The sequence below is a fragment of the Sapajus apella genome, unplaced genomic scaffold (genome assembly GCF_009761245.1).
Source record: "Sapajus apella isolate SASKATOON/1434 unplaced genomic scaffold, GSC_monkey_1.0 scaffold14, whole genome shotgun sequence".
Taxonomy (NCBI): Eukaryota; Metazoa; Chordata; class Mammalia; order Primates; family Cebidae; genus Sapajus; species Sapajus apella.
In genome coordinates, this window is record NW_022436954.1 from 34,460,613 (window position 1) to 34,488,348 (window position 27,736).

The 27,736-nt window shown below is 38.7% G+C and overlaps 1 long non-coding RNA gene across 1 annotated transcript; it reads left to right on the plus strand.

The window, feature by feature from the left end:
• The first annotated feature begins 6,405 nt into the window (after positions 1-6,405).
• On the plus strand, positions 6,406-27,713 carry LOC116555189. Its single transcript, XR_004270419.1, has 2 exons — positions 6,406-6,441; positions 27,641-27,713. It is a non-coding gene; the product is annotated as an uncharacterized LOC116555189 (long non-coding RNA).
• The last annotated feature ends 23 nt before the right edge of the window (positions 27,714-27,736 follow it).

Here is a 27,736-nt window from a genome sequence, read left to right on the forward strand (position 1 = left end):
TTTCCTTTCTTTTAATGCGCCGGTAACAAATCTTTTGAGCGTTGTGCAACTAACCTCATTTTCCCCATAAACCTTGTGGTTTCATTGCACAACTTTGCATAGCAATTTGAGTTTTAGGAACACATACGCCACGTTATAGCAATGGTGCTGTTCATGGCACTTGGTATGTACTGTACCTACCTTTGGCATGTAAGCAAAGTCAAATATAACGTCCAGGAACGTAAGAACATGTTCTTCAACTAACTTTAAAAAGTAGGAAAGCATAATATAATCTTATTTGTAAAAATGTTACTCTACAAAAAACAAAATTTATTCTACTTAAGTCTTAATAAAAGTGAATGAGAAAGATTGGTAGAATTACCTTTAATGTATAAAAGTGATTATTTCAATCTGGTAAGAAAAAAGACTCTCTTGAATATATTCCATTAAAGCTCTACTATCATAACTTTCTAATTTCTGTTAATTTTATAGCCATTATTAATTTAGAATATTTTTACTTAATGAGTTATTTTTTATTCTTCTGTCTAAAAGTAACTAATATACTCTTTGTTCTTTGTTTCTGCTTACTTCAGCCCTTCTCTGTCTATAAAGCTAAACTCTCCATTCAGTTCATTGAAACACTTATTCTATTTTATGAAATGAAGTGTTGTCCAATTCTTGAATCACAAATAAAGCCAATAGAAGTATTTAAATTAAATTTGTTGTGATTTTGTCTTTTGACACCTTCTTAGAAGGGCTTGATAATGTCATTGGGAATGACCCAGTTTCCTAATGTTTGCATTTCTCGTATTGGTCAGAAATGCCTTCAGCTGCAAGGAAAAGCTTACCCAAATATAATTGCTTAAGAAGTGAGTACATGCTCACATAACTAGAAATCTAGAGATAGGCCATTGTTAATGTTTGCTCAACAGAAAATATCAGGGATATTTTCTCTGCAATTCTCTAGGTCTTTATGGTAATTTCCTTTGTTTTAGGCAGGAAGAAAAAGAAAGTGTTACATCTTTTATTTCTCATGAAAGCAAATGTTTTCCCTGACGTCCTACAACCAGACTCTGTGGCTTATTTACCATTATGTTCCCAGCCCTTAATAGAATGTGGCACCTATTATGTAAGCACTAAATGTTATAAAGTTAATAGATAAATGAATGGATGTCTTACATCAACACAATCATATGAGCAAAACTCTGGACTTAAAGATATTCTGATTAGAGGAAAGATAAATATGAAATTAAAATACAAAGCAATCAAAAAGCTCTCACTTTAAAGGGAAAGGAAAACAACCATAAGGAAGCAAGGTAGACTTATTTATTTATTTGTTGTTTCTTGCTTACTAGTAATTTGAAATTGACAGAGCTCCAATGGCACATGTTTAATGATTATTATTTTCAAATAAAATAATAATAGAAAACATAAAATAAGTGATCAATAAGTTGGTGTTGTAGAGGCTTTCCTGGCAAAATCTCAAAACACCAATGCTGAAAGTAAAATGACAAAAGTTTTAGGGAAGAAAAAAAGCTTGAAAGCTTGCTAGATATAGAAAAATCTCAGACTTTATCCCAGATTTTCTGAATCAAAATCTGTATTTTTGCAAGATTCCCAGGTGATTTGGGATGTAGACGTCCTTTCATTTATTCCTCTCTTCACCATCAATTTCTCTTAATCACATTATTATGTAATAAGTGTTCTATTCTTTTACATAATCCTATTGAAGACTCCAAATATTATTATTTTGTACATGTTGTTAATATAGAACTAAGTAATATGGTTTGGTCTGAGATGAAGGAAATGTGTACTTTACATCAGAGTTTCTCAAACTTGACACTATTAACATTTTGGGCCCCACTGTTCTTTGCTATGGAGGGCTGTCTTGAGCGCTGCAGGATGTTTAGCATCATTCTAGACCTCTACTCACTAGATGTCAGTAGCAATCTCCACTCCAGTTGTAAAAGCCAAAGGTGTTCTCAGACATTATCAAATTTTCCCAGGAGACAACATAGTCCCTGATTGAGATACAATGCTCTACATTAAAAATTTGCCATTTGATAAGGAATCTTCCAAGCAGTGTTTCTAAATTTCTTTCTATATCTTTCTTTACTCTTCAGTTTATAACCAGCTGCCACTGTTTACTGTATGTTATGTTATTTTATAACAGGCATATGTCCAAGATATTTTGGGTTCATTTCCAGACCACTGCAATAAAGCAAATATTGCAATAAAGCCATCATATGAATTTTTTGTTTCCCAGTGAATATAAAAGTTGTGTTTATACTCTCCTATTAGTCTGTTAAGTGTGCAATAGCATTATGTCTAAAAACAGTGGGCATGTCTTAATTTTAAAATATTCTATTGCTGGTAGCTGGCAAGTTGGCCAAATAGGAACAACTCCAGTCTGTAGGTCCCAGCAAGATCAACACAGAAGGTGGGTGATATCTCCATTTCCAACTGAGGTACCTGACTTATCTGATTGGAACTGGTTAGACAGTGAATGCAGCCCATGGAGGGAAAGCCACAGCATGGTGGGGAGCCACCTCACTCAGGAAGTGTGAGGGGTTGGGGAACTATGTCCCCTAGCCAATGGAAGCTCTGAGGGACTGTGCCATGAGCAATGGTGCATTACAGTCCAGATACTATGCTTTTCCCATGGTCTTCGCAACCCACAGACCAGGAGATTCCTTTGGTTGGTTATGATACCAGGGCCCAGGGTTTCAAGCACAAAACTGGGCAGCAATTTGGGCAGACACCGAGCTAGCTGCAGGAGTTTTTTTCATACCCTACTGCTGCCTGAAGGCTGGTGAGACAGAACTGTACACTCCCCTGGAAAGGGGGCTAAAGCCAGGAAGCCAAGTGGTCTTACTCAGTGGATCCCGCCTCCAGGGAGCCCAGCAAGCTAAGATCTACTGGCATGTAATTCTCACTGAAAGCACAGTAATCTGAAGTAGATGTGGGATGCTTGAGCTTGGTAAGGGGAGGGGCATCTGCCATTACTGGGACTTGAGTAGGCGGTTTCCCCTCGCAGCGTAAACAAAGCCACCTGAATTTCAGACTCCATGAAGCCGACCACAGCTCAGCAAAGCCACTGTAGCCAGACTGCCTCTCCAGATTCTTCTTCTCTGGGCAGGACATCTCTGAAAGAAAGGCAGCAGCCCCCCTCAGGGGCTTATAAATAAAACTCTCATCTCCCTGGGACAAAGCACCTGGAGGAAGGGGTGGCTGTGGACACAGCTTCAGCAGACTTAAATGTCACTGCCTGCTGGCTCTGAAGAGTGCAGTGGATCTTCCAGCATAGCACTCAAGCTCTGCTAAGGGACAGACTGCCTCCTCAAGTAGGTTCCTGACCCCCTGTGCCTCCTGACTGGGAGATACCTCCTAGCAGAAGTTGACAGACAACTCACAGAGAAAGAGAGCTCTGGCTGGCATCTGGTGGGTGCCCCTCTGGGACAAAGCTTCCAGAGGGAGGAACAAGCAGCAATCTTTGCTGTTCTGCATCCTCCCCCGGTGATACCCAGGTAAACAGGGTCTGGACTAGATCTCCAGCAAACTCCAGCAGACCTACAGCAGAAGGGCCTGAGTGTTAGAAGGAAAACTAACAAACAGAAAGGAATACCATCAACATCAACAAAAAGGACATCTACAAAGAAACCCCATCTGAAGGTCACCAACATCAAAGACAAAAAAAAAAAAAAAAAAACTAGCACAAAAATACTGAAAATTCCAAAAACCAGAATGCCTCTTCTCCTCCAGAGGATTACAGCCCCTTGCCAGCAAGTGAACAAAACTGGACAGAGAATGAGTTTGATAAGTTGACAGAAGCAGACTTCAGAAGGTAGGTAATAACAAACTCCTCCAAGCTAGAGGAGCATGTTCGAACCCAATGCAAAGAAGCTAAGTAGCTTGAAAAAAAGGTTAGAGGAATTGCTAACTAGAATAACGAGTTAAGAACATAAATGACCTGATGAAGCTGAAAAACACAGCACGAGAACATCATGAAGCATATGCAAGTATCAATAGCCAAATCTATCAAGCAGAAGAAAAGATATCAGAGATTGAAGATCAACTTAGTGAAATAAAGCATGAAGACAAGATTAGAGAAAAAAGAATGAAAAGGAATAAACAAACCCTGTAAGAAATATGGGTTTTTGTGAAAAGACCAAATCTATATTTGATCGGTATACCTGAAAGTGTTGGGGAGAATGAAACCAAGTTGGAAAACACTCTTCAGGATATTATGCAGGAGAACTTCCACAACCTAGCAAGACAGGCCAACATTCAAATTCAAGATATACAGAGAACACCACAAGGATACTTCTCAAGAAGAGCAACCCCAGGACACATAATCGTCAGATTCACCAAGGTTGAAATGAAGGAAAAAATGTTAAGGGCAGCCAGAAAGAAAGATTGGGTTACCCACGGAGGGAAGCCCATCAGACTCATAGCAGATCTCTTGGCAGAAACCCTACAAGCCAGAAGAGAGGGCCAATATTCAACATTCTTAATGAAAAGAATTTTCAACCTAGAATTTCATATCCAGTCAAACTAATCTTCATAAGTGAAGGAGAAATAAAATCCTTTACAGACAAGGAAATGCTGAGAGATTTTTTCACCACCAGACCTGCCTTACAAGAGCTCCTGAAGGAAGCACTAAACATGGAAAGGAAAACATACCAGCCACTGCAAAAACATACCAAATTGTAAAGACCATCCACATTATGAAAAAACTGCATCAATTAATGGGCAAAATAACCAGCTAGCATCATAATGACAGGATCAAATTCATACATAACAATATTAATCTTAAATGTAAGTGGGCTAAATGTCTCACTTAAAGACACAGACTGGCAACCTGAATAAAGAGTCAAGCTCTGATGGTGTACTGTATTCAGGAGACCCAGTTCACATGCAAAGACACATATAGACTCAAAATAAAGGGATGGATGAATATTTACCAAGCAAATGGAAAACAAACGAAAGCAGGGGTTGCAATCCTAGTCTCTGATAAAACAGACTTTAAACGAACAAAGATCAAAAGCAACAAAGAAGGGCATTACATAATGGTAAAGGGATCAATGCAACAAGAAGAGGGAACTATCCTAAATATATATGCACCCAATACAGGAGCACCCAAACTCATACAGCATGTTCTTAGAAAGCTACAAAGAGATTAGACTCCCACACAAAATAATAGGAGACTTTAACACCCCACTGTCAATATTAGACAGATCAATGAGACAGAAAATTAACAAGGATATTCAGCACTTGAACTCAGATCTGGACCAAGCAGACATAATAGACATCAAAAGAACTCTCCACCCCAAATCAACAGAATATGCATTCTTCTCAGTGCCACATTGCACTTACTCAAAAATTGACCACTGAAGTAAAACACTCCTCAGCAAATGCAAAAGAATGGAAATTATAACAAACAGTCTCTCAGACCGCAGTGCAATCAAATTAGAACTCAGGATTAAGAAACTCACTCAAAACTACACAACTCCATGGAAACTGAACAAACTGCTCCTGAGTGACTACTGGGTAAATAATGAAATTAAGGCAGAAATAATAAGATATTTGAAAACAATGAGAACAAAGAACACAATGCACCATAATCTCTGGGACACAGCTAAGGCATTCTTTAGAGGGAAATTTATAGCACTAAATGCCCACAGGAGAAAACAGGAAAGATCTAAAACCCACAACCTAACATCACAATTAAAAGAACTAGAGAAGCAATAACAAACAAATTCAAAAGCTAGCAGAAGACACGAAATAGCTAAGATCAGAGCAGAACTGAAGGAGACAGAGACATGAAAAACCCTTCAAAAAAGTAATGAATCCAGGAGCTGGTTTTTTGCAAAGATCAACAAAATAGATAGACCAGTAGCCAAATTATTAAAGAAGAAAAGAGAGCAATCAAATAGACACAATAAAAAATGGTGAAGGGGATATCACCACTGATCCCACAGAACTACAAACTACCATCAGAGAATACTATAAACACCTCTATGCAAAGAAACTAGAAAATCTAGAAGAAATGAATAAATTCCTGCAAACATACACCCTCCCAAGTCTAAGTCAGGAAGGAGTTGAGTCCCTGACTAGACCAATAACAAGTTCTAAAACTGAGGCAGTAATTAATAGCCTACAAACCAAAGAAAGCCCAGAACCACACAGATCCACAGCCGATTTATAACAGAGGTACAAAGAGGGCCTGGTACCATCCTTTCTGAAACTATTCCAAACAATAGAAAAAGAGGGAGTTCTCTCTAACTCATTTTATGAGGCCAACATCATCCTCATACCAAAACCTGGCAGAGAAAACAAAAAAACAAACAAAAAATTTCAGGCCAATATCCCTGATGAACATCAATGCAAAAATCCTCCACAAAATACTGGCAAATTGAATCCAGCAGCACATCAAAAAGCTCATCCACCACAATCAAGTCAGTTTCATCCCTGGGATGCAAGGCTGGTTCAACATATGCAAATCAATAAATGTAATCCATCACATAAACAGAGCCAATGACATGATTATCTTAATAGATGCAGAAAATACCTTCAATAAAATTTCACACCTTTTCATGCTAAAAACTCTCAATAAACTAAGTATTCATGGAACATATCTCAAAATAATAAGAGCTATTTAGGACACACCCACAGCCAATATCATACTGAAAAAGCACTAGCTGGAAGCATTCCCTTTGAAAACTGGCACAAGACAAGGATGCCCTCTCTCACCACTCCTATTTAACATAGTATTGGAAGTTTTGGCCTGTTCAATCAGGCAAGACAAAGAAATAAATGGTATTCAAATAGTAAGAGAGGAAGTCAAGTTGTCTCTGTTTGCAGATGACATGGTTGTATATTTAGAAAACCCCATCTTCTCAGCCCACAATCTCCTTAAGCTGATAAGCAACTTCAGCAAATTCTGAAAATCAACGTGCAAAACTCACAATTCCTATACACCAATAATAGACAGACAGTGAATTTATGAGTGAACCCCCATTCACAATTGCTACAAAGAGAATAAAATAGCTAGGAATACAACTTAAAAGGGATGTGAAGGACCTCTTCAAGGAGAACTACAAACCACTGCTGAAGGAAATAAGAGAGGACACAAACAAATGGAATAACATTTTATGCTGAAGAATAGGAAGAATCAATATCATGAAAATGGCCGTACTGCCCAAAATAATTTAATGGATTCAATGCTATCCCATCAAGCTACCACTGACTTTCTTCACAGAATTAGAAAAAACTTCTTTACGTTTCATATGGAACCAAAAAAGAGCCACTATAGCAAAGACAATCCTAAGCAAAAAGAACAAAGCCAGAGGCATCATGCTACCTGACTTCAAACTATACTACAAGGCGACAGTAACCAAAACAGCATGGTACTGGTACTAAAACAGATATATAGACCAATGGAACTGAACAGAGGCCTCAGAAATAATGCCACACATCTACAACCATCTGATCTTTGACAAACCTGACAAAAACAAGCAATGGAGAAAGGATTCTCTATTTAATAAATGGTGTTGGGAAAAATGGCTAGCCATATACAGAAAATTGAAACTGGACCCCTTCCTTACACCTTATAGAAAAATTAACTCAAGATGGATTAAAGACTTAAATGTAAGATCTGAAACCATAAAACACTCTAGAAAAAAAACCCAGGCAATACCATTCAGGACATAGGCATGGGCAAAAGCTTCATGACTAAAACACCAAAAGCAATGGCAACAAAAATCAAAATTGACAAATGGAATCTAATTAAACCTCAGAGCTTCTGCACAGCAAAAGAAACTATCATCAGAGTAAACAGGTAATCTATAGAATGGGAGAAAATTTTTGCAATCTATTCATCTGACAAAGGGCTAATATTCAGAATCTACAAGAACTTAAACAAATATAGAAGAAAAAAATCAAACAACCCCATCAAAAAGTGGGCAAAGGATATGACATCTATGCAGTCAACAAACAAATGATAAAAAGCTCATCATCGCTGGCCATTAGAGAAATGCAAATCAAAGACACAGTGAGACACAATTTACACCAGTTAGAATGGCCATCATTAAAAAGTCAGGAAACAACAGATGCTGGAGAAGATGTGGAGAAACAGGAATGTTTTTACACTGTTGGTGGGAGTGTAAATTAGTTCAACCATTGTGGAAGACAGTATGGTGATTCCTCAATGATCTAGAACCAGAAATACATTTTGACCCAGCAATCCCATCACTGGGTATATATCCAAAGGATTATAAATTGTTCTACTATAAAGACACATACACACATATGTTTATTGCAGCACTGTTCGCAATATCAAAGACTTAGAACCCAAATGCCTATCAATGATAGATTGGATAAAGCATACACACCATGGAATACTATGGAGCCATAAAAAAGGATGAGTTCATGTTCTTTGCAGGGATGTGGATGAAGCTGGAAACCATCATTCTCAGCAAACTAACACAAGAACAGAAAACCAAATACCACATGTTCTTATTCATAAGTGGGAGTTGAACAATGAGAACACATTTTCACAGGAAGAGGAACATCACACACCGGGGCCTGTCAGGGGGTGGGAGGCCAGCGGAGGGATAGTATTAGGGGAAATACCTAATGTAGATGACAGGTTGATGGGTGCAGCAAACCACCATGGCATGTGTATACCTATGTAACAAACCTGCACGTTCTGCACATGTATTCCAGAACTTGAAGTATATATTAAAAAATACCCTATTGCTAAAAAATGCTACCAATTATCTGAGACTTCGGCGAGTTGTAGTCTTTTTGCTGGTGAAGGCTCTTGCTTCAACATTGATGGCTGCTGACTAATTAGGGTGGTAGTTGCTAAAGGTTGGAGTGGCTGTGGCAATTTCTTAAAATAAGATAGCAATGAAATTTGTCACATAAATTGACTCTTCCTTGCATGGAAGAGTTCTCTGCAGCATGTGCTACTGTTTGATTGCATTTTACCCACTGTAGAACTTTCCAAATTTGAGGCAATCTTCTCAAACTCTGCTACTGCTCTATCAGCTATGTTTGTACATATTCTAAATTCCTTGTTATCGTTTCAACAGTGTTAACAACATCTTTACAAGGAATAGATAGTGAACTTTCTCAAGAAACAACTTTCTTTGTTCATCCGTAAGAAGCAGCTCTTAGTTTGTTCAAGTTTGATCATGAGATCGCAGCAATTCGTCACGTCTTCAGGCTCCACTTCCAATTTTAATTCTCTTGCATGTCCACTACATCTGCAATTACTTTCTCCAGTGAAGTCTTGAACCCCTCATGGTCACCCATGAAGGTTGAAATCAACTTCCTTAAAACTCCTATCAGTGTTGATATTTTTACCTCTTCCCAACAATTACCAGTGTTCTTAATGGCATCTGGAATGGTAAATTCTTTCCAAAACTTTTTTCAATTTACCTTGCCCATATCCATCAGATGAATCACTATTTATGGCAGCTATAGCCTTGTAAAATGTATTTCTTACATAAGGAGACATGATAGTTGAAATTACTCCATGATTCATGGCCGGCAGACTGCATGTTGTGTAAACAGACATGAAAACAACATTAATCCCTTTGTACATCTCCATTAGCAATCTTTGGTGATGAGGTGCATTGTCAATAAGCAGTAGTATTTTGAAAGGAATCTTTTTTTCTGAGCAGTAGGTCGCAGCAGTGGCCATAAAATACTTGGTAAACTATGCTATAAACAGATACACTGTCATATAGGCTTTGTTATTCTATCTATAGAGCACCAGCAGAGTACTTAGCATAATTCTTAAGAGCTCAAGGATTTTTGGAATGACAAATGGGCATTAACGTCAACTTTAAACTCACCAGATGCATTAGCCCCTAATGGGACAGTCAGCCTGTCCTTTGAAACTTTGGAACCAGGCATTGATTTCTCTCCAGCTATGAAAACTGGCATCTTCTTCCAATAGAAGGGTGTTTTGTCACCACTGAAAAATCTGTTGTTTGGCATAGCCACCTTTATTAATGATCTTAACTATCTCTTCTGCGTAACTTGCTGTAGCTTCTCCATCAGCACTTGCTGCTTCACCTGGAACTTATATGTTCCAGAGAAGTCTTTTGTTAATCTTTATGAATCAACCTCTCCTACCTTCAAATTTTTCTTCTGCAGCTTGCTCACTTATCTCCCAGCCCTCACAGAATAGAAGAAATTTAGGACTTGCTCTGGATTAGGCTTTTGCTTAAGGCAGTGTTGTGGCTGGTTTGATCTTCTATCCAAACCACTAAAACTTTCTCTATGTCAGCAGTAAGGCTGTATTGCTTTTTTATGATTCATGTGTTCACTGGAGTAGCATTTTTAATTTTCTTCAATAACTTTCCGTTGCATTCACAACTTGGTTAACTGGCACACAAAGCCTATCTCAGCTTTCAACATGCCTTCCTTGGTAAGCTTAATCATTTCTACCTTTTGATTTAAAATTAGAGATGTGCAACTCTTCCTTTCACTTGAACACTTAAAAATGAGGTGATTTTAGGGTTATTAATTGGCAAAATTTCAATATTGTTGTGTCTCAGGAAATAGAGAGGCCTGAGGAGAGAGAGAGAGATCAGGAAAGAGCTGATCAGTAGAGCAATTAGAACACAAACATTTAGAATTAAATTCACCATCTTATATGGGTGAGGTTCATCGTGCCCCCAAAACAATTCTGATAATTACATGAAAGATCACTGATCCATTTTCTTTATCCAGGCATCCATTGACAGACACTTAGGTTTTTTCTATACCTTCACTATTGAGAGTCTCATTATCTTTATTCATATAATTAAGAAAATAACTGTAGTGATTTTAAAGAGTTGTCTTTGATCAAGTTAGAGTAAGTATGGATTGAGTACATAATGCCCTAATATAGTGCCTGATGTATAGTCAACAATGAATAAATGTACTCTACCATCATTAGGAAAGTGATGGTAACCAACTCTTTATCTGGGACAGTCTATGTATTCCTTAAGAATCTCTTACACTAGTCACATGTGTGGCATGGGTGCTGGGGCGTCTGCTGTTTCTTTTAGGATCTTTCTATTGAGTTTAAAGCTTTTCTGATGCATTTGCTCAAAAGTTTGTACTTTTTGCATCCTTAATTTTGCACATTTAAGTTTGTACATCCTTAATTTCTAGGGCTTTATTCCCTGATATATAGTCTACAAAACCTTGATTTCTTCCATCTTGCTCTGCAAAGTGCTGGCCATGCATCATGCTGCAGCTTTCTCTATGAAAATACTCTTGCCTTCATGAGCCTTGGTAGTTGTGGGGTAGGAGAGTAGAAAGGAAGAAGGGTGCCATTGTGGGAAATGTTGAAAAGAACATCTAAATTCCTCTGGCAATAAAAACCACTTCCTGCACAGAGTCCAAATTAGAAACAGATCTTTCAATGCACAAAAATAAAGGTGCTGAGATAGATAACTTGTGGACCAGTCCACACACCTGGCCCCCTTAGATGTGCTCAGAAGTGGTTTACAGATGTTTCTGTTGTGCTTTTTACTTATATAACATTTTAAGTCTCTGAGGAAAGGAGTATATGCCCACCAGTGCAGCCTGGGAAGGTTAAATGGGAGCACTGGATAATCACAAAAGTGGAAAATGTTAGCTAGAAATATGAAATCAATCTTGATTAGCCCCAGGAGATGCCTTGCTACTGTAAACACAATCCAGAATTCTCAAGTTGACCTTACCATCTTCTATTTGCCTTCTTCCTCCTTAAACCTGATATAGCTTGATATAACTATATCAACAGCTGGATGTTAGTTAAGAAAAAGTATAATTTTTATGAGGACAGAGTCACGTCTCAGTTATCTCTGTATCCCCAGGGACAACCCTGTGTCAGGAACATTATTGCTGCTACTTAATTCAGAAACAATGGTATTGTTGAACTTGGTTTACTACAAATGATTTGATCCATGATTAATCCATGTTTACAGAAGAGTATCAATACATGGTTTGTCCCCCCCCAACACACCTAATGGTGAAGAAAAAAATGAAATATTTCTAATAATACTACTAGACAGTGTCAAGATATTTATTGGGAGCTTAGGCAACTTCTGTCGCTTCCCTGTTGAAGCTGTTCTATTCTCACCATACTGTGTGATGTAGTGAGGATTAATATTAAAGAGATCTCACGATTACCTCTTTAAAAAGTCATTTTCAATTTAACCTGTAACATAAACATGAATTCACTGGCCCCAGCCCCTGTGAAGGAAAGTTCATTGTGATTTTTTTTTCTGTTAAGTTACAAGTGTTTTTATCAAGCCTTGCTGTAGTCATAGTCACTGGGAGATATTTAGTGCCTGGCTGTGTGCATAGCTCTAAAAGAAATGTGGTGACAGTCATTTGAGGGCAGAAATTGGATCCCACTTGTTATTAACCTTCCTCCTTTTTGAGACTAATCTTTCCACCTGGGCTCTGGTCACCTCTCCTTCTGCCTGCCCCTGAAACTTAGTCCATTAGTCATGCTTTTTCCAACACTTAACTCTATTCTTCTCCTTCTGAGGCTCCTTTTTCACAAGTTAATTCTTTAGTTCAAGACTTCAGTGAAATACCTGCCATATGCCTGACACAATGTTGGACACTAGGACAAATGCAAGGAACGTTAAGACATGGTCTTGCCTTCAAATTCTAGAAGTTCTCAGGAGGCTGACAGGTAAACAAAATAACAAAATACATATGCACGGTAACAGAGGTATCAAAAATTTGCCATGGGAGTAAATACGATCAGGTGTCTCATCTAAACCAATTACAGTCCTCCATTCTTCCTTTCATTATAAAACTTCTTAATGTAATGTTAGACCATATGTATTAATGTCTTACTATGTATTGAATACTATGCTTGGTGCTTTTACCTACATTATTTTTTTAATCCCCACAAAAATCCAGAGCAAAGTTGTATTATTATCCTCACTCTACAAAAGAGAACAGAAGCAGAGAGAGGTTCTGTAGACCTGCTTTAGATCACTCAGATACTAAATAGTATCTACCTGGATTGATTAAGATGCTTTCAGTTGCAAGTAACAACAACAAAACCCTTCAAGCTGGATTAAATAATCAAGGGAATTTATTGGTTTATGTAAATGAAAGAAGTAGGATGAGCTTCAGGCAAGTGTTGGTGTAGCAGCTCAGTGATATAACTATAGGCCCAAGTTATTTCTCTTGTCTTTTGCCTTCTTTGAAATCTTATTAATTTCAACCTTACGTTGACACAGCTTGTGGTAGTGAAATGGCTGCTGGAGTCTGTATCACATTCTGCTTCTTATCTGGAAGAGAGAAGTACCTTCTCCAGCCATAAAACAAAGATTCTGGGCTTCCCTTTGATGCTGTCACTTCTACACCAGAACCAATATAGAAACACTGCCTCAAGGAGAATGGAATGCTGAGAGATAATCCTCATTGCCTCCTTTCCCAGAGTTATTGGAAGAATTGGATGAGATGATGTATGTCATTACTTAGCATAGTGCTAGCATATAGAACTGCTTGTAGAGGTTACCTATTGCTATTATTATTATTAACTACAGTTATGTGCTGCATAACAACTTTTTGGTTAACAACAGACTGCATATATGACAGTAGTCTCAAAAGATTTTAATACTGTAATTTTACTGTCCCTTTTCAATGTTTGCTATGTTTAGATACATAAATACTCACCAATATGTTATAACTGTCCATAGTATTCAGTACAGTAAGATGCTGTTGAGATTTGTAGCCTAGGAGCAGCAAGCTATACCATATAGCATAGGTGTGTAGTAGGCTGTACCATCTAGGTTTGTGTAAGTATACTCTATTATGTTCGCACAATGACAAAATTGCCTAATGAAGCATTTCTCGGCACATATCCCTATTGTTAAGTAACACATGAGTATACTTTTTATGTATGCATGTATTCAACATTCATTCATTGAACCAGCATTTACTGTGTACCTTTAATGTTGTAGGCACTATTTCAAGAACACCACAGTGAACAAAACAAAGTTCATGCTTTTTTGGAGCTGACATTCCAATAGAAGATCAATGAGTAAATAAACCACATATTAAAAAATAGAAATTGAATATGTACAATGAAGAAGAATAAGAAAGGGTGTGAGGGTTCAAGTGACATGAGTGTACTTTTATATATAGTGATCAGAAAGTGACATCTGAGCAGAAGCATGAATGAAATGAATCTGTGAACCATGTGTGTGTGTGAATGCAGAACATTCCCAGAAAAAGGAACAACAAATGCCTTTAACCCCTGTGTTGCCTCTAGCGTTCAAGGTTCCAGGATAATGCAAGGATCATAGAAAATTGCTGTCAGTGTTTTCAACACCAAGGTGAACACTTACAGCAAAATGCCTGAAAGCCACACAACATTTCATGAGTCTTAAAACCCACTGACTCTACTATCTGCCAGGGTTGAGAAGCAATAATACACCTTCCACTTTTTTCCCCTCCTTTTAGCTTTGCAGACTAGTGCTTTGGTATAATCTGTTAGTCCCGTGCTAGCAAGGTTTCTGGTGAATGTAGTTTTCAGTCTTGCAACCACTTCATTAAATGAGATAGATTCATGGAGGGAAAATGGAGCTGAGTTGTCAAAGACATTTATAGGCATGTTTATGAATGCTATTTTTGTCATTTTATATATGGATTTTAGAGCAGTAAATGGAGACTAGGCCTCTTATACTTCTTGCATAAATACCATTTTTCTCAGCTAAGCTTTTGGTGGGAACTAGATTGCAGTCAATTTAATGTTAAACTCTGGCATGTGCCTGGGACCTGGAATTTTGGGTGTGTTTGAAGGCTCCTCCATTTTTAGTTCTATTCGTGAGAATGATAAAGGCCAGGATCTACGATAAAAATTAAAATGCTGAGCCAGTGACCTCAGGTGTTGGGCCATTCCATTGCCATACCTAAGGCATGCCAGAGAGTTGAAGTAACATTGATTCTGTGTAAACAGTTGCCAAATGTCAGGAGTTAGTCTTATAGGATTACAGGATTATAAGGGACTGTAAACAGTTTTCGGGTATGTGGAAGTAGTGTAGTAAAGCCTGTGAGATAAGCTTGTAGGTGATGACAACAGATAGATCAGGGTTTATGTGTGCACTTGACTCTAGTATGTATTCAGAAGACAAAAGATGGCACTCTCTGAAATTGTGATAAGAATGATGTCTATGGAAGCTTATTTTGCTTATTTTGCCTGATTGTAGTTTCCTGTTGTTCTCTGACTTAAAAATTCTGATCTTTCATTTAACATCAGTCAGATAAGATTGATTGTTCTTAAATAGGATTAGTTGTTTTGCACTGGACTTTTGAGCAGCTTTACTTAGTCTATGCCATTGAAATTAAGGGTCCTGAGGTTAAAATATGTTTGGCATTTATCATTTTATTGTATAAATTTTTCAATGATCAGTGGAAATTTGTTTGCAGGTCTTTTAATAATTGCTTCCATATTTCATAGCCATTGCTTCCAAAAGCAGAAGACTGGATTCTAACCATATTAAAAAAAAAAAAAAAAAAATTCTGGAAGAACAACACTTGGTCTCCAGCTTGTCATTTGCCACCAAGAAAAGCAAATCATACAATATGCTGTCATCAGCTGCCTGACAAAACTCAAGGCCCAGTTCAAATGTGCCTTCTTGCTGAAGACTTTTCCATCTGTTTAGGCCAATAGTAACACTCTATCCATATGACTGATGATGCTCATGATTACAATAATAATGGCAGTAGTTGACATACATTGGCATACATGGTCAGGTTTTATTTTTGCACCTATATATGCAATTATCTTTCGATTTACTTTTTCCCACTAGAAGAGAACTCTGCAAATACAGAATTAAAGGCCTATTATTTTTTAAATGGCCTGCACCACAATGGTTTCTAGCACAAAGTAGACATTCCATTCATGGTAAATACATGATGAATAAATGAATGAATAAAGTCTGAGTTCCAGTGATAAACATGAGGTTTCTTCCACTTAGACTGGAGACATGAATGTGTTTAAAATTCCTTTATAAGGGAAATGGTATCTGCTGATCTCTGCTCATTGACCCAGATGTGGCCTCTGGACTTCTCATCAATCTTCTTGTTACCTGACATCCTTTAGTCAGTGGGCTCTTGAGGAGGGAGAAATGGGCAAAGACCGTGGAGTAAATGAGTAAAAAGTGGAGTGGGATACTATTATGGGACTAAATCCTAAAGAACTGGCAGGTATCAGTTGCTTAAGAGGAGAAATAATTGTAACTTCAAATCTGAGGAGTATCAGTGCAAAAGAGATGGTAATGTTTGGGATTCCCTTCACTGGTCCCAAGGCCCTTTCAAATCTGTTTTCTTATTTGTACTAAGACAGAAATAATCTGCCCTGTGAAATAGAGAAGAGGTGATTTTACAAAGAGCTATAATAAGGACAGTAACTCAGCTGGAGGAAAGAAAAAGAAAAGGCAGCAGCACAAGAATTGGAAGACAGGAGTTCTAATTCTGGCTGCATCCATTTGTAGCTGGTGATCCTGGATAATTTTTATATGCTGTATAAGCCTTAGTTTTCTCATCTGTAATATAAGGCTAGATTCCTATCATACTGTTATCATTAGGACTAAATGAGACAGTAAACACACAAACATACACCCCTTTTAACTGATACAGTTCTATATAAATGTAAAAATTCTTTTTTCAGGAAACAGGTGTTAACAATTAAGCCAGGCAAAATTTTTATAATGAGCCGATGTCTCTATACAAATCAGAAAAAAAGTCAGATTTAAACCTACCTGAATGTATGCACTTTGTAAAAATTTCAGTCCACAGGCTCAGGAACATAAAAGCTCACCTTCCCTACAGCTAAACTTAATGCATACGTAGGATTCTTCATTCCCTTTTGTGACTGGAAACTTAATTTTGATCAATTTAAGGTAAATCAGCCAGTTCAGTGGTTCTGTCTGTATTTCTGAAGGCGCTTATGGGGTATTAGCATCAGAGGTGGTTCCTGGTCCTCAGCCATCATCTGTCCCTTATAGCACCCACAAAGCCATGTGCCACCAATCTTCATGCCTCCTCCTGACTTTGCTGTAGTGGTTCCCTTCTGAAATCTCTTTACAGGAAAAGCCCTGCTGAGAAGCACCCTCATTTTCTGGATGATGGAGCCTGTGTGGGAGCATTCCCCACTGGCTGGTCCAATACAGGCTGGTCATGAGATTTACTTATTTATTTATTTATTTAATTGTACTTTAGGTTCTGGGGTACATGTGCAGATCATGCAGGATATTGCATAGGTACACACATGGCAATGTGGTTTGCTGCCACCATCCCTCCATCACCTACATCTGGCATTTCTCCTCATGTTATAACTCCCCGACATCCCCACGGCCCTGCTGTCCCTTCCTTGGCCCCCCCAACAGATCCCAGTGTGTGATACTCCCCTTCCTGTGTCCCCGTGTTCTCATTGTTCCACACCTGCCTATGAGTGAGAACATGTGGTGCTTGATTCTCTCTTCCTGTGTCAGTTTGCTAAGAATGATGGTTTCCAGATTCATCCATGTCCCTACAAAGGACACGAACTCATTGTTTTTTATGGCTGCATAGTATTCCATGGTGTATATGTGCCACATTTTCCCTGTCCAGTCTATCATCGATGGGCATTTGGGTTGGTTCCAGGTCTTTGCTACTGCAAACAGTACCGCAATGAACATATGTGTGCATGTGTCTTTATAATAGAATGATTTATGATCATTTAGTTATATACCAAGTAATGGGATTGCTGAGTCAAATGAAATTTCTATTTCTAGTTCTTTGAGGAAGCGTCATACTGTCTTCCACAATGGTTGAACTAGTTTACACTCCCACCAATAGTGTAAAAATATTCCTATATCTCCACATCGTCTCCAGCATCTGTTGTCTCCAGATTTTTTAATGATTGCCATTCTAACTGGCATGAGGGGATATCAATGAGGGGATATCAATTTGATTTGCATTTCTCTAATAATCAGTGATGATGAGCATTGTTTCATATGTTTGTTGGCCTCATAAATGTCTTCTTCTGAAAAGTGTATGTTCATATCCTTCATCCACTTTTGGATGGGTTTGTTTTTTTCTTGTAAACCTGTTTTAGTTCTTTGTAGATTGTGGATATTAGCCCTTTGTGAGATGGGTAGATTGCAAAAATTTTTTCCCATTCTGTTGGTTGCCAGCTCACTCTAATGATTGTTTCTTTTGCTGTAAAGAAGCTCTGGAATTTAATTAGGTCCCATTTGTCTATTTTGGCTTTTGTTGCCAATGCTTTTGGTGTTTTATTCATGAAGTCCTTGCCTATACCTATGTCCTGAATGGTTTTGCCTAGGTTTTCTTCTAGGGTTTTTATGGCATTAGGTCTTATGTTTAAGTCTTTAATCGATATGGAGTTAATTTTAGTGTAAGGTGTCAGGAAGGGGTCCAGTTTCTGCTTTCTGTACACTGCTATCCAGTTTTCCCAACACCATTTATTAAACAGGGAATTATTTCCCCATTGCATGTTTTTGTGAGGTTTGTCAAAGATTAGATGGTTGTAGATGTGTGGCATTGCCTCCAGGGCCTCTGTTCTGTTCCATTGGTCTATATCTCTGTTTTGGTACCAGTGCCATGCTCTTTTGATTACTGTAACCTTGTAGTAGAGTTTGAAGTCAGGTAGTGTGATGCCACTGGCTTTATTCCTTTTCCTTAGGATTGTCTGGCTATGTGGGCTCTCTTTTGGTTCCATATGAAGTTTAAGGTGGTTTTTTCCAGTTCTGTAAAGAAGGTCATTGGTAGCTTGATGGGGATACCATTGAATCTATAAATTACTTTGGACAATATGGCCATTTTGACGATATTGATTCTTCCTAACCATGAGCATGGAATGTTTCTCCATCTGTTTGTGTCCTCTCTTATTTTGTTGAGCAGTGGCTTATGGTTCTCCTTGAAGAGGTCCTTTACATCCTTTGTTAGTTGTATTCCTAGGTATTTTATTCTCTTTGTAGCAATTGTGAATGGGAGTTTGCTCATGATTTGGCTCTCTGTTAGTCTGTTATTGGTGTATAGAAATGCTTGTGATTTCTGCACATTGATTTTGTATCCTGAGACTTTGCTGAAGTTGCTTATCAGTTTAAGGAGATTTCGGGCTGAGATGATTGGGTCTTCTAAATATACAATCATGTCGTCAGCAAATACAGACAATTTGAGTTCCTCTTTTCCTAATTGAATACCCTTTTTTTTTTTTCTTGCCTAATTGCTCTGGGTAGAACTTCCAATAGTATATTGAATAGAAGTGTGAGAGAGGGCATGCTTGTCTAGTGTCAGATTTCAAAGGGAATACTTCCAGTTTTTGCCCATTCAGTATGATATTGGCTGTAAGTTTGTTGTAAGCAGCTTTTATTGTTTTGAGAACTATTCCTTCGATATCCAGATTATTGAGAGTTTTTAGCATAAAGCGCTGTTGAATTTTGTTGAAGGCCTTCTCTGCATCTATTGAGATAATCATGTGGTTTTTGGCTTTGGTTCTGTTTATGTGGTGGATTACATTTATAGACTTGCGTATGTTGAACCAGGCTTGCATCCCTGGAATGAAGCCTACTTGATCGTGATGGATAAGCTTTTTGATGTGCTGTTGCAATCACTTCACCAGTATTTTATTGAAGATTTTTGCATCTATGTTCATCATGGATATTGGCCTGAAGTTTTCTTTTTTTGTTAAGTCTCTGCCAGGTTTTGGTATCAGGATGATGTTGGTCTCATAAAATGATTTGGGAAGGATTCCCACTTTTTGTATTGTTTGGAATAGTTTCAGAAGGAATGGTACCAGCTTCTCTTTGTACATCTGATAGAATTCAGCTGTGAACCCGTCTGGACCGGGACTTTTTTTGGTTGGTAGGCTATTCATTGCTGCCTCAACTTCAGCCCTTGTTATTGGTCTATTAAAGGTTTCAACTTCTTCCTAGTTTAGGCTTGGGAGGATGCAAGTGTCCAGGAATTTATCTATTTCTTCCAGGTTTACTGGTTTATGTCCATGGAGTTGTTTGTAGTAATCTCTGATTGTAGTTTGTATTGCTGTGGAATCAGTGGTGATATCCCCTTTATCGTTTTTTATTGCATCTGTTTGATTCTTATCTCTTTTCTTTTTTATCAATCTGGATAGTGCTCTGCCTATGTTTTCAATCTTTTCGAAAAACCAGCTCCTGGATTTATTGATTTTTGAAGGCTTTTTTTGTGTTTGTGTCTCCTTCAGTTCTGCTCTGATCTTAGTTATTTCTTGCATTCTGCTAGCTTTTGAGTTTTTTTGATCTTGCTTCTCTAGCTCTTTCAATTTTGATGATAGGGTGTCAATTTTAGATCTTTCCTTGCTTCTCATGTGAGCATTTATTGCTATAAATTTCCCTCTAGACACTGCTTTAAATGTGTCCCAGAGATTCTGGTACATTGTGTCTTCCTTCTCGTTAGTTTCAAAGAACATCTTTATTTCTGCTTTCATTTCATTGTCTATCCAGTCAACATTCAGGAGCTAGTTGTTCAGTTTCCATGAAGCTGTGTGGTCCTGAGTTAGTTTCTTAATTCTGCATTCTAATTTGATTGCCCTGTGGTCTGAGAGACTGTTTGCTATGATTTCTGTTCTTTTGCATTTGCTAAGGAGTGATTTACTTCCAATTATGTGGTCAATTTTAGAGTAGGTGCGATGTGGTGCTGAACAAGAATGTATATTCTATGGTTTTGGGGTGGATAGTTCTGTAGATGTCTGTTAGGTCTGCTTGGTCCAGATCTGAGTTCAAATCCTGGATATCCTTGTTAATTTCCTGTCTCGTTGATCTTTCTACTATTGACAGTGGAGTGTTAAAGTCTCCCACTATTATTGTGTGGGAGTCTGAGTCTCTTTGTAGGTCGTTAAGAGCTTGCTTTATGTACCTGGGTGCTCCTGTATGGAGTTAGTATATATTTAGGATCATTAGCTCTTCTTGACGCATCAATCTTTTTACCATTATTTAATGCCCTTCTTTGCAACTCCTGCTTTTTTTTTTTTTTTTCTCCATTTGCTTGATAAATCTCCCTCCATCCCTTTATTTTGAGCCTGTGTGTGTCCTTGCATGTGAGATGAGTTTCCTGGATACAGCACATCAATGGTCTGACTTCTTATCCAATTTGCCAGTCTGTGTCTTTTGGTTGGGGCATTTAGCCCATTTACATTTAAGATTAATATTGTTATGTGTGAATTCGACCCTGCCATTTTGATGCTAGCTGGATGTTTTGCCTGTTAGTTGATGCATTTTTTTCATTGTGTCGATGGCCTTTACTATTTAGTATGCTTTTGGAGTATCTGGTACTGGTTGTTCTTTTCCTTCTTTAGTGCTTCCTTCAGGAGCCCTTGTAAGGCGGCCCTGGTGGTCACAAAATCTCTCAGAAATTGCTTGTCCATAAAGGATTTTATTTATACTTTGCTTATAAAGCTTAGTTTGGCTGGATACGAAATTCTAGGTTGAAAATTCTTTTCTTTAAGGATGTTGAATATTGGTCCCTACTCTCTTCTGGCTTGTAGGGTTTCTGCAGAGAGATCCACTGTGAGTCTGATGGGCTTCCCTCTGTGGGCAACCCAACCTTTCTCTCAGGCTGCCCTTAGCATTTTTTCCTTCATTTCAATCCTGGTGAATCTGATGATTGTGTGCCTTGGGGTTGCTCTTCTTGAGGAAGATCTTTGTAGTGGTTTCTGTATTTCCTGGACTTGAATGGTGGCCTGGCTTGCTAGGTTGGGGATGTTCTCCTGGATAATATCCTGAAGGCTGTTTTCCAGCTTGGTTTCATTCTCTCTGTCACATTCAGGTGCACCTATCAAATGTAGATTAGGTCTTTTCAATAATACCATATTTCTTGTAGGCTTTGTTCATTTCTTTTCACTCTTTTTTCTCTATTCTTGCCTTCTCATTTTATTTCATTAAGTTGATCTTCAATCTCTGATATCCTTTCTTCTGCTTGGTCGATTCAGCTACTGAAACTGGTGTATGCTTTGCAAAGTTCTTGTTCTGTGTTTTCCAGCTCCATCAAGTCGTTTATATTCTTCTCTAAGCTGTTTAATCTAGTTAGCATCTCATCTAACATTTTTTCTAGGTTCTTAGTTTCTTTGCATTGGGTTAGAACATGTTTTTTTTTAGCTCAGAGAAATTTGCTATTATCCACCTTCTGAAGCCTGTTTCTGTCAGTTCTTCAGATTCATTCTCCAACCATCTTTGATCCCAAGCTGGTGATGAGTTGTGATCCTTAGGAGGAGGAGAGGCATTCTGGGTTTTGGTGTTTTCATCCTTTTTGCACTGTTTTTTTTCCATCTTAGTGGCTTTATCTACCTGTGGTCTTTGTAGTTGGTGACTTTTGGATAGGGTCTCTGAGTGGATGTCCTTTTTGTTGATGATGAAGTTATTTCTTTCTATTTCTTAGTTTTCCTTCTAACAGTCAGGCCCCTCTGCTGCAGGACTGCTAGAGGTCCACTCCAGACCCTGCTGGCCTGAGGATCACCCATGGGGGCTGCAGGACAATAAGGGTTGCTGCCAGTTTCTTCTTCTGTTTTCTTCGTCCCAGAAGGGTACCTGCCTGATGTTGGCCTGAGCTCTCCTTTATGAGGTGTCTCTTTGGGTATATGGGGGTTGGGTAGCTGCTTGAGGAGACAGTCTGCCCTTATAGGAGCTCAAGTGCTGTGTTGGAAGCTCTGTTGTTCCATGCAGAGATGCTGGTCTGGTACTTTTAAGTCTGCTGCAGTGGAACTCATAACCACCTCTTTTCCCAGGTACTCTGTCCTAGGAAGGTTGGCTTTATTTATAAGTTCCTGTCGTGCTGCTGCCTTTTTTCATAGACGCCCTGCCCCGCATGGTGTAGTCTAGTCACAATCTGCCAGCAGAGGTGTTGCTAAGCTGCAGGCTCTGCCCAGCCGCTGTGTGAACTACCTCTGTAGTGGCAGACTGCCTCGGTAGCCGTGGTCACCCTTAACCCACTGAGCTGGACCATCCTTGGTCCAGCTACACTTGCTGGGAAACTCTCAATCCAGAGCCTTTCAGATTCCTTGCTTTGTGGGGGTGGTACCCACCAAGCCAGATAGCCTGGCTCCCTGTCTCTGCCCCCTCCCTTTCAGTTGAATGGGCAGCTCTGTCTCCCAGGCATTCCAGGAGCCAGTTGAAATGGCTGCCCAGATTTGTGTGAGTTTCTGTGCACCAAGCCAGCACCAGCTGAAACTGCCATGCTGAAAACTTGTGCACTTTTCAGCCTGGGAATCTCCTGGTCTGTGGGCAGTGAAAATTTTTTGGAAATGTGGTGGGCACTCACCCTCTGTGTTGTTTTTGCTGGGAGCTGCACTCAAGAGCTGTTCCTATTCGGCCATCTTGGATCATCCCCAGATTTATTTTATCTAGAGGAGAACGAGGGCAGCATTTAAAACAAGCCACCACTGAAATATCTGCTCTTCCAAGCACCTTAGAGAAGATCTGGTAAAGAATCACCCTGGTTGTGTCAAAGTGACCTGGAGACAAAGTAGACCTGATGGTCCCCTGATTCTAGTCCACGAGTCCTTTTAAGTGATCATATATATGTGAGCTGTCATCTGAGAGAAGCTCAATAAGTATACTAGTCATCAGAGTGCAAGGAGGCAGTTATTTCATAAATTACATGCTAGTGTTTTATTCCAGCCTTTTATTTAAGCAACAACAACTTGAGTTTCTTGAGAATAATATTTATATTATTGGTTTGAGTAGTCTTAAATCCTTTGTAGCATGTGGTGGGGCTATAAACATACAAACACATATGTATATGAATTTGTGCTCAGAGCACAGTCTGAATTCTTACAATGGAATGCAGCATAATAAATCAATTAAATTCAACAAACTTTTACTTAGTGTGTGTGTTCATAGTGATGTCTTATACTAGTTTCCAGATCTAAACAAAATAAAAGACACTGATTTGGCCCCAAAATGCTCATAGCAGGGTGTGTAAGTATAGCATCCATATACCTTTTCTGGCCAGGAATGGGGCTTAGGGCACAGTGTGCAGGAATACAAAAGAGAATCAAAACTACCATGGAATGAGGACTAATGAGGTACCAGGCACCAATCATTTTATCCTCACAACATGTCCATATGGAAGGTACAAGCACATTGTTCCCAGGTTCCCCCCAAAAGACATCAAAGCAAACCCTCCATTTAAAAAAGCTAAATATAAACTTTTATTACATCCCAGTGCAAGATGTTTCTAATACAATCTATTTCCTTCAAAGATGGGGTAGAGAATGAGGGGTGGGGTTTGGACCACATATTTTTATTTTTACATTTTATTTCAGATTGGAAAATTTGTATTTCATTGTCAAATCAATTAAGAACACATTTATTACTCAGCATTGCTTGAAATAATAACTATAATGTTTAAAGTTTCAATTAAAAGCATAAACTTCTTTCAAGCTCAAAATTAAAACAAAAACACAAATATAAACTATATTTCATGTTCCGTTAATATTTAGCTGTGTGGCCATAGATGAGTATTTTTTCTCTGTGAGGCTGTTTTCTCATCTGGCAAATGAGGAAATTGATGCAGATTATCTTCAAGTTTCCTTCATGTGATTTAATACAACTATTTATGTCATGCTTGTAAATAGTTGGTGATGATGGAGGTTACTGTTCCCCGAAGCTGAATGCTGCAATGATTATTGGTAGGATTGTTAGGCTTTGTTTCTCAAGGGGATAATCGGATTGGGAAAAGAAAGAATAAGAATGCAGTTGCAGTCCATCCTTGTGAAAAGGGTACCAGTGTGCACTCAAAGCCAAGTCTTGAAAATAATAGCAAATACTGTATTGGGTAACAGCCATACCAGGCACTTTATAGATTTATCTGATTTAATCATGGTAAGAAGCTTCCAAAAGAATTTTCTTTGGTGCTGAAACAAAACAACTATTTAGAAGTCAAATGATTTGCCCAAGGTGACATATCTAGTAATTCACAGACATTCACACTAGAAATTCACACTCAAAAGATGTTCAAAAGGGGCTGCTTTGATAGGTCACACTAGGGCTGACAGGGTCCTAGGCTCCTGTAACTAATCCTGAAATTCTCTAGGAGGCAAAGGTTATCAATACCCTCACCTGTGGCCTAACAACAAGCTTGTATATTGGTGTTATGCCACATCCCCTTTTCCTAACAAAAGAGACTCGCATAGTGGCAATACAGAGCCTGATGGCATGGATTCGCTGGCCCATGCAGGGGTTTCAACATTTGTGCCAATATTTAAAAATTAGGAGATTACATATGAAGATGCATTTTTCTAGTTTCTTTTCAAAAATCTAAGCATCTAAAAATACAGAGCTTACATTCTCAACTGCCAACAATGAACTGGAGCCAGTGCTACTCTCTACCTAAACTACACTTTTGCATTAATTATAAAAAAGTTGACCCCACTGGGCTGAGGGAGGCCAGTGGGGTCACAGCTTGGTGAGAAGAGAACAAGCTGAATTTCGCTTGCTTTTTTGACTCCATAGCCAATGCCCTCATGCACAGTTGCCCATGGCAGTTCTAGCTAAGTGGCTCTTTCTGCAGATGGGGCATACGCTCTTTAGTTTGTTACAATCCCTAACATTCCCTTAATCCTCCCTAGCACTGAGACCCAGTACCAATTAAATTACTAAAAATCTATGGATTTTCAGAATTCTATACTCGGCCCACTTCACTCATTTCTCTTATTTCTTGGCCCCTGTAGGTCTTTTCATTTGCAATCCTTGCTACAGTGAGTCATGGAAGAAGGGTAGCATGGTGGCTTTCATATATATTTGCAAGAATTCTCAAAAGAGAATGGCAAACAGGCAAGAGTAGGCTAGAGTTATCAATCTTGAGGGCAGTTGAGCCCAACTATTTAAATATTTCCACAGATAAACTTGAATTCCTCCATTTCATGGGCCTACTTGGTCTTCCAGCAAACAACTCTCCTCTTGAGGTGTGTCTGAGCCTCAGGAACTACTGCTGGAGGTGGCTCGTGTGCTCCCATCATTAGCTTTGCCCAAACTCACAGCTCAGCCACTATGAATTTATCCTCACCTTCTCTTAAATGCCCTGAGCATTCCCTTTACTGCCGTTTCCTTATTTCTCATGGAGCACTGACTCACAAATCAACGTCAAAACTGCCACATTTGATCATTCCAACTGGACACAGCCCTCTTCTCAATTAAGGAAGCAAACCCATTGCTCAGTTAAACTCCGTGTTATGGGCTAAATTTTGTCCACGCCCCTCCAAAAAATATGTTGAAGTCCTAACCTTCTGATCCTCAGAAGGTGACCTTGTTGGGAAATAGGGTAATTGCAAATATAATATTAATATGAGGTGATACTAGGGTAGGGTGGGCCCTTAATCCAATATGAATGGTGTCCTTATTATAAGAAGGAGACACAGACAGACACGAGGAAAACTATCTGATAACAGAGGCAGAGGTTGGCATGATCTATCTACAAGCCAAAGAATACCAAGGATTACTGGCAATAGCCAGAAGCTGGGACAGAGACATGGAACAGGTTCTTTCTAAGTGCCATCAGAAGAAATCAACCCTCACCCAACCTTGATTTTGGACTCCTAACCAAAACTATGAGGGAATAAATTTCCATTGTGTTAAGCCATCCAGTTCATGGTAATTTGTTATAGCAGCTATAGGAAACAAACAAGCTTCAGTTACTAAAAATCAGTATAAGTCTGGCAGCCCAGGCCTGGACTACTGAAACAGTGCAGCTGGGATTTATTTCAAAAGGACAAAGCCCAATGGGTGACCCTTTGACTTTGGCCTGCTTATGATAGCCTGAGTGAACTGAGCCAATTGGAGACTGCAAATTTTTCCTTCTGTGTCTTAAATATGAAAAGTCTCTTGATTTTCCCTAACTTGCTATCCAACTTGCTACTATTCCCTTTCTCCCTATCTCCTGATAACTCCTCTGGTAGCGTGTTGACAGCAATGTTTCCCTGCCTGGATTCTCTGACTCACTTCTTTTCAATAACACTCTCTTCCTTGAATAATCAATACCCTGACCAAAGTGATGGTGTAGTTAGGTCATTAAGCAAAGTAGCTATGGCAGTAGAAATGAGATGCAGCTTTGTTTCCAACGTATTTTGCTTTTGGTCCTATTTATCTGGATAATGTTCTACACACGCAGCTTCTAAAAACTGACTAACGAGAAAACTGAGAATACAGAGCTGTTGTTATTGAGCAAGGAAGCCAAGAAAAGGTGGAGAAGGAGATCTCACAGGAAAAGGAGGATTATTTTGCATAAATCACATCCCCTCTCTGAACTTCAGGTGTCTTGAGGTGAAGAGTAGAACAGATACTATCTTTTCTGAATCTCTGTGCTAGAGTTCTATGACTCCATTGTCTTACAATGACAATGTCTAAAAAATAAGAATATGCAATAGCCTCAGGCTTCATGTTTGCTCCTTTTCAGGGGCATGTTCATTAAGGACATAACTGTCTTTGGATGATGGCTTTTGTAATCCTTGAGGCACACTATGGACATTGACTTACCATGCCTGTCTACCAGAGATACAGAGAAGCCACAGATAGCTTTGTCACCAGAAAATGGAAGCAAAAGTACTTTGGCTAACAGCAATTAAAGGATGAATGCAGAGAAAATCTATTAAGAAATTCAAATCAAGAAGGCTTCATCTCGGGGATGCAAAGCTCGTTCAACATACACAAGTCTATAAACGTAATTCACCACATAAACAGAACTCAACACATAAACAGAACCAAAG